This window comes from Peromyscus californicus, unplaced genomic scaffold (assembly GCF_007827085.1).
Source record: "Peromyscus californicus insignis strain IS unplaced genomic scaffold, ASM782708v3 Scaffold_9__1_contigs__length_137607984, whole genome shotgun sequence".
Classification (NCBI taxonomy): Eukaryota; Metazoa; Chordata; class Mammalia; order Rodentia; family Cricetidae; genus Peromyscus; species Peromyscus californicus.
Window position 1 is genome coordinate 69,259,072 of NW_026294617.1, and position 11,891 is coordinate 69,270,962.

General features: G+C 48.6%; 1 long non-coding RNA gene across 2 annotated transcripts; it reads right to left on the reverse strand.

Annotated features, from left to right (window-relative positions):
• Nucleotides 1-4,164: 4,164 nt before the first annotated feature.
• On the reverse strand, nucleotides 4,165-11,513 carry LOC128106525 (uncharacterized). 2 transcript variants are annotated; one of them, XR_008216738.1, is made up of 4 exons: nucleotides 10,517-11,513; nucleotides 9,288-9,901; nucleotides 6,885-7,772; nucleotides 4,165-4,375 (listed from the first exon to the last, which is right to left on the reverse strand). It is a non-coding gene; the product is annotated as an uncharacterized LOC128106525 (long non-coding RNA). The 2 variants fall into 2 exon arrangements; XR_008216737.1 differs by having other exon boundaries at nucleotides 6,885-9,901.
• Between the last annotated feature and the right edge of the window lie 378 nt (nucleotides 11,514-11,891).

Here is an 11,891-nt window from a genome sequence, read left to right on the forward strand (position 1 = left end):
GAAACATCTGTGGAAGCTTCCGTGTGAAGGGCCTTGACAAGCTTCCTAGCTGGTGAACACCTCCACATGCTGTGAGGGTGCTGTACTCCAGCCGCATAGAAACTCCCTCCCTCAGAATGTCCTGGGACTTATCTGTATACACCTGTACGTTCACCTCTATAGCATCCCTCACAATAAACTTAAGCCCATGCGGTCCCGAATTCTGTGCGCTATTCTGGAAGAGGACTGAAAGCCGGGAACAGTACCATATGCTTGCAGTCCCAGCTATTCAACAGGCAGAGGCTTGCCTGAGCACAGTTCAAGCAGAGCCTGGCCAACAAAGCTACACCTCGCACAGCTTGCCTGGACTCGGGAGGCTGAGCAGGAAGATCACATATTCACAGCATACAGAAAGACATCCCACAGTACTTCCCCTTTTCTGCCTAATCAAAAAAGGAGATTTTTTAGCTGCTCTGTGGTGGTGCATGCCTTTAATCCCAGCACTCAGGAGGCAGAGCCAGGCAGATCTCTATGAGTTTGAGGCCAGCTCGTTCTATAGAGCGAGATCCAGAACAGGCACCAAAACTACACAGAGAAATCCTGTCTAGAAAAACAAAACAAAACAAAATAAAGGAAGATTTTTAAGTTTAACATAGTAAAATTATATATTACAAAACAGTTATCAAGCAAGAATTACAGTTACAATATCTAGTCTATTTGTAGTTGCAAAATTAAAGAAAATATTCTATCATCTATCCTATTTTTGCGAGTCTAAAGTTTCATATCTAATTAACCTTTTATCATGACTAAGGAAAACTATAATTATAACTATCTAGTCTTCAACTCCATCAAAGGCCCCAGAAGGATATAATATTATCATTATCCCATGCCCGTAGGAAGTAGCCAGACTTGAACCAGTGTCCCTATACCCAAGGAGTCTGGTGGAAGGTCCCCCTCAGCCCCTGACACCCATATACCCAAAGAGTCTGGAATGTTCTGGTGGAAGCTCCACCTCAACTCCCCTCCCCCATCTCTTTCTCCCCAAACCCACCTGCTGTGGGATGTTCTGTATGCAAATGTGTTGCTGATTAGTCAATAAATAAAACACTGATTGGCCATTGGCTAGGCAGGAAGTGTAGGCGGGACAAGGAGGAGAATAAAGCTGGGAAGTGGAAGGCTGAGTCAGAGAGACACTGCCAGCCGCCACGATGACAAACAGCATGTGAAGATGCCGGTAAGCCACGAGCCATGTGGCAAGGTATAGATTAATGGAAATGGATTAATTTAAGCTGTAAGAACAGTTAGCAAGAAACCTGCCACGGCCATACAGTTTGTAACCAATATAAGTCTTTGTGTTTACTTGGTCGGGTTTGAGCGGCTGTGGGACTGGCAGGTGAGAGAGATTTGTCCTGACTGTGGGCCAGGCAGGAAAACTCTAGCTACACCCACCCCCTCAAAGCCCATCAAACAGTAGCCCCTCCCCTAGAGCTGTCCTCCCAGTCCAGACCACTGCCCCTGAGGAATCCCACCTAAAGCCAGTCCCTCCCTGGGGCTGCTCAAGACCACGCCATATTTGCCATGTGACCCTTCCCCCATGACTCTTCCCCTGCCTTCCCAAGGGTCATCCAGGATTTCTCTGCTCTGTTCATTAAACCTGGATTTATTAATTCGGTTTGATTTGGCTTACTACATCAGCAGCAGTGGATACCCAGCAAGTGGGGATTTAAAACTTATCAGTCTGTGTTTGAGCAGTTTTGTGAGAGCCTGTGTGTGTGTGTGTGTGTGTTTGCATTTGCACACTGTAAGCAAGCACATCAAAACCAACCAGACCACCCCTTGGGTAGAAAAACAGTTTATCGGGAGGACACACTGCCCGGCTGTCTCAAAGAATGGAGAGAGCAGCAGCCCTGAGGGAAATCAAATGGATTTTATGACAGTCAGCAGGATGGGGTGTTTGGCATGACACTGGCTGTTGGGGTTAATCAGGAGCTAGATGTGCTTTGCCCAACACAGGTGACTATAAGGTGTGGAGAAGGGACGTGAGTAGTGGATTTCCTCACAGAAACCCACATCATGAGGTTTCTGAGGAGTGTTGACTTCAGGTTTCTGTTTACCCAATCAGAATCTGGCGTAGCTCGGGCCAGGGCTGTCATTTGGGACATGGTCAGCAGCACTGCCACTTGGTGGAGGCCAAAGGACAAACTTGGCGGTCACTCCTCACATGCTGTCCCACTTGGGTTTGAGACAGGGTCTCTCACAGGCCTGCTCCTCACCTAATAGGCTCGGCTGGCCAGCCAGCAGGCTCCAGAGATCACTTGTCTCCTCCATCCCAGTGCCGATATTACAAGTGGCCACCACAACCCCTGTTTCCGTGGATTCTAGGGTATCAAACTCAGGTCTGGGTGCTTGCAAGGCCAGCCACTAAGTAAATAAACAAATTCTCAGCCACTACATGTAAAGCGTTGAATAACAAATGTAAAGCATGCAGAACAAAGGTGTGGAACTATAGCAGAGCGTAGACAAACCCACAATTGCAGCACGAAATGGTGACGTCTCTGAGTACACAGCAGTTCAAGCACACGAAAACTGGGAAAGGCCACAACATACAAATGGCTCAATAATCCTGAAATCCGGAGTCCACACGCTTGCAGTGCCCGGGCTGTTGATGGAGACTAACGAATGAGTAGGTCCAGTTCAGACCATTTGAAAGGAATGGGAACATGCGAACAAAGTTTTCTGACCACAGTGTGATACGTACTCCATCTGAGCAAAACAAAAATTATAACTGGGAGAATTCCCTCAGGAATTAAGAAATATAAATGATTGCCAAATCAAAGAATAAATCATAATGGACATTTTAAGTATGAAAAACACTAATGAAGTACTACATTTCAAAATGAGTTTTGTACAGCTTAAGGAATTAAAAAAATAACATAATAATTCCACATAAAATAGGAGGGAGCCAAGCATATGGCTCACACCTGTATCCCAGCACTCAGTAGATGAGGCAGGAGGATTACAGTGATTTGAAAACAACCTGGGCTTCAAGGCAAGTGCAAGGCCAACCTGGGAAAAAAGTAATATGAATAAATAGAGACAGGATCAAGATTTTTTTAAACTATTATATAATATCTTAAAAAGCCAAATGTTGATCCTTTGGAAAGACTAATAAAAATGATAAACCTTTAGCTGAATTGAAAACAGAAAAAAAAAAGTAAAAAATAGAATGGGGGCAGGGCCCTGGGTGTGTTGGCTCATGCCTATAATCTCAGCACTTGGGAGGCTGAGGCAGGAGGATCAGGAGTTCTATGCCAGCCTGGTTTACCCAGTAAAGTTGAGACCAGCCTGAGCTAGATGAAATCCTGGCTTTACGCCTTTAATCCCAGCACTCGGGAGGCAGAGCCAGGTGAATCTCTGTGAGTTCAAGGCCAGCCTGGGCTACCAAGTGAGTTCCAGGAAAAGGCGCAAAGCTACACGGAGAAACCCTGTCTCGAAAAACAAAAACAAACAAACAAACAAAAAAAAACTAAAACAAACCGGGTGGTGGCGGCGGCGGCGGCGGCGGCGGCGGCGGCGGCGGCGGCGCACGCCTTTAATCCCAGCTCTTGGGAGGGAGAGGCAGGCGGATCTCCATGAGTTCGAGGCCAGCCTGGGCTACATGAGCGCGTTCCAGGACAGCCAGGGGGGTTACATAGAGAAACCCCGTCTGGAGGAACTAAAAAACAAACCTAAAGCAAAATAAAACCAACGCAAAACTAGACTGCAAGTACGCCTGCCTGCTCCTTGCTTCCTGCTGATTCTTGCAGTCTGCTGTGCCTCCCAGTCCATCCCCCTAAGTCAACGGGTGAATTCTGTGACCAGTTCAGGCCTCCCATAACCCGCTGGCCTCTGACGCTGCAGCGCTGGAAATGAAGCCTTCAGCACAGGCGTCTTCAGGGAGCACTTCACACCGAACCACAGGCGGTTCTTTGGCACTCATTTCTATATCTGCTATATTTAGTGTTTAAACGACCTTTGGTGCGGTGCAGCAGGACACCAGAGGACACAAGGACATCCGAGGGGCGTAGGAAAGGTGGTCTGGACAAGCAGGGGAGCAGGGTGAAGTCCAAAGATCACTCCCGGAGGCCTCTGATGCCGTTTGGACCCTAGAAACAAAAGCCACCCCCCAAACGACAGGCACACATCTTGAGGTAAACACTGGGATTTATCCCTGGGAACTTTGACCTTGAGCATTTGTCAAGGTCCTGGAAGCTGCGAACAGGGAACTCAGGAGAAGGTGCCGTCGAGGAAGGGACACACTGCTGAGAGTGTACTGAATCAAGAACGGTGGGCGTCTGCGGGATCCGACATATGGGTAGGCAACGGCTGGCATCATCTCCGAACTCAGTCTCCTCACCTGCAAAACAAAAATAATCTTAGCTCTCTCGCCAGAGGGGTGCCCATGAAGATAAAAGGCAGCAGCTGAGGTCACGTCCCCAGGGTCCCCTGGCTTGTGCCTGTTGGTGTTCCGGATACCCAAATTGAGCTTGCTTCCTCCACCCCTGCCTCTGCTACTGATTGTCAGCACGGACAAGGAAAGCAGGAAGTCCTCACAGCATCCCAAGAGCTGCGCAGCAAGCTGGCCCCTTGGCTAGGCTCACATTGCGCCCCGGGAGTCTAGCACATCAGCCATTAAAGGAGGCTTCTCTGCCTCCAGAGCTCCTGCCTGACAATCCTCCCAGTAATCAAAAAGTCGTTAGGACTGACAGTGTTTGCTCCCCATCTAATTTCACAGAGATCTGCGCTTCTCAAAGAACCTTTAAAAGGGAAGGCGGGGCACTGGGGAAACCTTGGCGAGAAGGGCCCTGGCCACCAGCAGAGAAGGCAGCCTAAGGAGAGGCATCCCTGGGAAGAACTGCCTGCCGTCCTCACCCTACGCAGCCACTCAGCTCCTGCAGCTGGAGTCCTCGGGCCCACCGGTCACCTAGGTGACCAGGCTGCCGGGCAGCACAGAGACCTAGCCTCCCAATGGGCCTCTCCATCCAGAGCTGGAACTTGTGCCTTTCTTCTCAGCCCCACGCAAAGTAAGTGGGAGGAACAAGAACCACTTCTCAGTGCATCCAATTTTCAGCAGCCAGCCCTTGACTCTTCCCAGAAGCTCTACAATGCTTCTGGCTAGATTAATTATAAATTGTCATCTTCCTGTTTTCCTGCGTATGCTAATTTTCCATCAATATGTCTACAATCCTGGAATAAAAAAAAAAAAGGGTGGTCCAGAGCCTGCGTTATTTCATTCTTTAGCGGCTCTGCTGTCAGAGGTCTAAGCTTGACACAGGATGGTCCCCACCCACCAGCCAAGGCACCTCCTTTTTTTTTCTTCCTATTTCCCTGCCCTCATCCGGCTTCTGGAGTCACAGGTGCACAATCAATTGGACTTCTAAAGCTGCGTCCTGTGCTCTTCAGCTACCAGAAATAAGTGTTTTGCCTCTCCACCTGGGTCACTTTTGTCTACATTTGACTAGAAAGTTCTACCTTATCCTTCAAGACCCACTTCTAGAAAGTCCTTCCCAACGTTTTGGAACCTCCCAGGATAAGCTGAAGCGATAAACTAATTCCGAAGACTCATAGGTGATCTTAGACATGGCTGCAGCGGAGGGGCTGTGCTGGGTGTGGCCACTGAGACACCCTGTGTCTGAAGCCTAACTTTGCTGCCCACACTGTCCACTAGTCCGACCTTGGGGTGCCCAGCCTATAAAGCAAGGGGAAATGCTTGGCACAGAGCAAGTGGCCAATAAGCACTGTTACTGTGTGTCAATGTCATTCTTTTCAAATTGGACCTGGTGGTACAGGCCTGTAATCCCAGCAGTTTGGGAGAGTGAGGCAGGAGGATCAAAAATTGCAGAACAGGGTTGGGGAGATGGCTCATTTGGTAAAACACCTGCCCTGCAAGCCTCAGAAATCACATAAAGCTGGCTATGGTGAGGCTCATCTCAATCCCAGCACTGGGAAAGTGGAGACAGGAGACCCCGTCTCATAAACCATGCTGGGTCTGTAATTGTGTGGAATCACACTGAAGCAGCCTTATCTTTTGGGTAAGCCAGTTAATACACCAGGAAAGGCAGGATCCATGTCTTAGACATCTTTGTGCCCTAAATTCCAATAAGCATCGTTTAGTAGACCCTCAGTAAACATTGTCTGATCTCGGAGCAGCTCGTAGGGACCTTGGAGCCCTGTTACCTGACGGTTCCCTGCCTTTCTTCTCCTGTGTATCATTCCTGAAGCCTGCACCTGTCCCGTGGACCACACTAACACCTCTGCTCCCAGAGGGTCCTGTGAGAGGCTATAGTAAACTTACTCTATTTTTTACACTTTAAATTTTATTTTTATTATTTGTGATGATGTGTCTGTGTAAGGGTGTGTGCTCATGTGGCAGGTGCCCTCAGAGGCCAGAGGCGTCTGATCCCCTGAAGCTGGAGTCACAGTTGGTTGTGAGCCATCCTGTGGTTGCTGGGAACTGAACTTGGATCCTCTGCAAGAGCAGTAAGCACTCTTAACCACTGAGCCATCTCTCCAGCCCCTGATTATCCTTATTTTAAAAATAAGAAAATGGTCAGGGCTCATTTTATAAGTTCATATACATATATGCAAACATATATATCACATATGTTTCTTTTGAGATAGTAGTCACTCTCAAGTAGCTAAGAAAATGGCACCAAAACAAAAATATTGTGGACTGGTGACTTAACAGAAATTTTGATCTCAGCGCTCTGGAGCCTGGGAGGTCCAAGAGACGGTCCTTGGTGAGGCCCTCTTCCCGGGTTGCAGTGGCTGCCATCTTGCTTTACGCTAACACGGTAAAGAGAGAGTCAGAGGGACTTAGAGATGGCTGCCTTTCCGGAGGACTTAGGTTTGATTCCCACACTCACATGTCAGTTCACAGTCGTCTGGAACTCTAGTTCAAAGGGGATCCGATGGCCTCTTCCGTCCTCCGTGTGCTCCAGACATGTGCGCAGTTCACAGGAAAACATCCATTTGCATTAACAAATAGAAATAATTTTTCAAGAGAGGAGGCAGACTGAGAGATGCTGTTTCTTTTTATAAGGTCACTCATCTATTCACAGGGCTTCATCCTCATGACCTAATTCTCTACCCAAGGCCAGTCTCCAGACACCATCAAACAGGATTAGAGCATCAGCATGTGAGTTCTAGGAGACACTCAGTCCAGAGCAGACGGTCAGCAGAGAGACCAGTCGAGAAAGTTTCACTATTGACGTCTTTATTTCGGGTTCCCTCTTTACTGAACACTGGGGCTCCTGTCCGATGCTTTCCACTTAATCAAGGGCCATACTCTGTCCACCATGGAGTCTACCTTTGAGGGGTGTTTGGATGCTTATGTCACTGGAGGAAGCCGGTGGGTGAATAGTGAGGCTGAGCACCAACATCAGCAGAATGGAATTAAAGAAGGGGACACATTCTCTGGGGGTGGGGAGTGGGAGTGTCAGATCCTCTGGATGGGAGAACAGCGGTGTGGCCATCCCTGGGCTGGAACTGAATGGCCTTGTCCCAAGCAGCCCCAGTGTGTGCTGCTCTGGGGACCTGGTGTGAGCTGAGTCCCCAGCAAAGAAGGACAAAGCGGGGGTCAAGGCCACTGTCCCAGCCTCCAGACCAGCAGGCCACACTTCCAAGTGTTAGTTTTGCTTTGTCTGGTAGTGTCCTACTTTGGGTCTAGAAGATCTGGAACGTCCCCCAAAGATGAAGACCCTTCCGCAACTGTGGCACTGATGAGAGGCAGTGGGACCTTCAGGATGTGTGACCTAGTAGGAGAAAATAAAGCCATCGGCACGTCATCAAAAGGGACGCTGGGACCCCAGCCCTACCTGTCTGTCTTTGTTTCTGGCTCCCCTGAGGTGAGCAGGCATTCCATCTTCCCCACACCACAGACCAGGAGCAGCAGGACCAAGCAACCCAAAGTGGAGCATCCGGAGCCAACGTAAGCCCTCGCTTGTTCTACGTTACCTCGGGTGTTCTGTTGCTGTAAAGCAAACCCAACCACACACCTGCTGCAGTCTCTTCAGTTTCTGGTCCTTCTCTGTCACGTTTTTTCCTCAGAAATCCTACCCTCTTCCCCCGCTGCAAGCTCTGGCCCCTATGGCGCAGCAAGTACACCGTGTGAGGGCAAAGGGGCTAGAAAGCCCAGGCTTTGGCCTCTGCCTTCCTGTGAGCTGGAGCAGGGAGGCAGGCTGGGTGAGGAGGGCACGCCCCTCAAGTCTAGGCTCTGAGGAGCACGGCCTCCTCCCACCCTGTTCTCACTCCCTGCCAGGTAGACGCTTCTCTTCCTCCAGATGTTTAGCCATTGTCCTAGTCAGTCTTGTCCACTCGACCGGACTTAGAATCACCATGGAAACACACCTCTGGGCGTGTCTGTGAGGAATTCTTTAGATTCGGTTAAGTGAGGTGAGGAGTCCCACCTTAAATGTGGGTGGCATCATTTCATGGGCTGGGGTCCCAAATAAGGAGAAAGCGAGTTGAGCATGCTCGCCCTGAGCAAGGATGAACAAGCTCGCCCTGAGGTGAACAGGCCTCCCTGCCTCCCCGCTCCCCATGATGTACTGTGCTGTTACCTGCTCAAACAAGGGTGCCTGGCTCTTCCTGGCTCATACTCCCCGGCTATGAAGGCGAGGCGACCAGCCACCCCCTGCTCCTTTTACCATAGTCTTCGTCATGGTGGACTATATCTCCGGGAACCACGAGCCGGAATAAACCCTTTGCTATGAGACAAGTGCCTGGTCTAGCTACGATGGCTCTCAAGGAGGAAGGTTCCAGAAGCGTTTTGGAACACTTGGGTCTGGGCCATGGCTCTGGAAGTTCAGGACACACAGCTTAAAATAACCAATTTGGAGGGCGATGGTGGCACACACCTTTAATCCCAGCACTCAGGAGGCAGAGGCAGGCAGATCTCTGTGAGTTCGAGGCCAGCCTCGGGTACAGAGTGAGTTCCAGGAAAGGCGTGAAGATACACAGAGAAACCCTGTCTTGAAAAACCAATAAATAAATAAATAAATAAATCCAATTTGGTTTTGGAGATGTACCAGTCAGTGGGATGATTGCAAAAAAGGAACCGGAGCAAGCCAAAACCTACTAAATGGAGGGAAGACTTAAAAAGAGGGAAACAGTTCCCCTCTCCTCCCTCCCTCTTTCTAAGTCTTCCTCCATTCTTTCTTCTATGTCTTCTCCCCCTTCTTTACAGATATTTATTCCAAATATTGCCTCTGAGAGTTCAGGTTTAATTCTTGATCTAGAGTTGGGGAATTGGGGGAGGAAAGCATTACCTGGATAGTAAACACAGAACAGAGTCTCTGCTCAGTCCAGCCCAGGTGACACACAGGGCTCCATGGATGAATCATCATTATGTCAATTCACCGCTAGGGAAAGAGCACCCAATTTTGATTTGCTTATTTCCGTAGACAAACTGTGTCTTCTCCGTGGGCAAGCTCACAGATTCTGTAATTACTTATTACTTCTGCCTCATTTTCGCACCATCTTCCGGATTCAAGGTTGGAGTTTGGGGTTGAAATACCTAATAGTACCAATATTTCATTTCCAAAGACAGACGTGTCAGTAAATGGTACAAAGAGCCATGTCCTGCGCACAGGAGCACGTCTGCGCATGCCAGCTCAGCAACTTCTCATAGACTCTTCAAGTCTCACACTGTTACACTGGTATGGGTCCCAGTTTCCTGTGTTTGGAAGCCATGACACTCAGAGGGACCCCCAAAGTACAAGTGCAGTGGATGGAGGAAGGGCTTGGGAGTCAGACAACGAGGCGTGCATTACAGCCTACCACCTCCTGGGGTCTGTTAGACAGTTTGTCTAAGTGAGTGCTCTTCCATTAGACTACATCCCCAGCCTCAAGGATTTATGCTTCTGAACCGAGGTTTTCTTATCTGCAAAATGAGGACAATACTTATATCAAAGGGCTGCTAAGGATTAAATGTGAGTGTATAAAGCACCAATTCCCCGCTCCAGCTGCTTCCACATCACTGGAAAACTTGTTAAAATGCAAATAAGCCAACCCTAGCCTGAGTCTACTGAGTCAAGAGCTTTGGGGGGAGGGATCCAGCCATCTCTGCTTTAAGCAGTCTCTCCGTGAAATTCTGATGCTGGCTCTCGTTTGAAGCGTAGGGTATAGGCAAATCAGACATCCAACAGTGTCTTCTATTCTCTTTACATGTTTGTAAGATGTGTCTTGTTTTTGTAATGCTGGGCAAGCACTCTATCACTGAGAAGTACCCCCGGTCCCTCTTTAAATAACACAATAATCCTTTCCATTGAATGGCTTGGGCATGAAATGAGCTAGGGAATCCAGCCTTTTTTTTTTTTTTTTCCGAGACAGGATTTCTCTGTGTAGCTTTGCGCCTTTCCTGGAACTCGCTTTGGAGACCAGGCTTGGCCTCACACTCACAGAGATCCGCCTGCCTCTGCCTCCCGAGTCCTGGGATTAAAGGCATGCGCCACCACCGCCCGGCTTGAACCCAGCCTTCTTGCTCAGTTGCACTTACTAAGTCAGCCCCTTGAAAGCCGACCCAAGACGCATGCTCATAGTCTCAAAACAAAACATCATCTAATACACCACAGTGTTGTCATTGTCCACCAGGTGCAGCGAAGGTGGGGTGGGCGGACCACACTCTGCACGGCTTTAGGAGGGTTGCCTTGGAGGAGAAGACTAAAACCATTCTTTCTCAGGAAGAAACCTGGTCTTTGCAGTTCCCAGAGCCGGCCCCATCAGGCTGGAGCCTTGACTCGATGCTGCCATCCTGTGGACAGAAGGGAGAAGCGCGTGTGACCACAGGCTCCACCCAAGCCAGCACTTCCTGGACTTCTAGAAGCCTTAGACCCTGACTTGGTCAGGTAGACGCAGAAGTGCCGCTGCTGAAATGAAGGTGCTGAGGTGCTGGCAAAGAACGGGAGGAACCGGTGCTGCACGAAGCCTCCTGGTTAGTATTCTCCGCGTGCATAGCACCGAGGAGGGTGGCGCTTGCTCTCGAGTGCCTGAAAAGCCGATTTAAATACACAATCTGTTCCCAACGAGCTGCAGAGAATTTGCAGAACTATTAATAAATCTTCCCAGACAACAAATATACATTTTTAATGAGAAGCTGAAAATTAAGAGTAACTTAAAAATGCTGTGCAAAGACTCAGCTTCTAATTATAATCTAGAGGAGGAAACAGGGATGGCTTCATTTCTCCCGATAGACCAGACACACTGAGAGAGCTCCCATTGATAAATCAGTGTCCTCATTTATATCTGCTCCTGCCATGCGATTTAACGTTCTAGCAGGATACTTTGCTTTAACAGAAAATACCACTTGTGAGCAATTGCAATTAGCCAAATTCTATATGCAGCTAATTCAGCCTTTCACAAAAGGGTTGCTTTTTTTTTTTAAAGTGCCCATCTACAGAAACAAGACATTGGTTAATAACAGAGCATGTCAGAAAGATATAGGGAGTACTTCTAACTTATAGAATAAAATGTCCCTTTGTAGAACGGAAGGTGTGTGTGTGTGTGTGTGTGTGTGTGTGTGTGTGAGAGAGAGAGAGAGAGAGAGAGAGAGAGAGAGAGAGAGAGAGAGAGAGAGGTGGAGGCTTTCTCAAGGCCAAATCTTCAATTAAAACACCAAGATAAATAAATAATACAGTAACATAAAGGTCACTGAATAAAATAGGTAATGTGGACCTAAATGGATGCAGATCAAATAGAAATCTTTTTTTGTTTGTTTGTTTATTTTGTTTTTGTTTTTCAGAGACAGGGTTTCTCTGGGTAGTTTTGGAGCCTGTCCTGGAACTCACTCTGTAGACCAGGCTGACCTCGAACCGAGATCCGCCTGGCTCTGCCTCCCGAGTGCTGGGATTAAAGGCCTGCACCACCACCGCTGG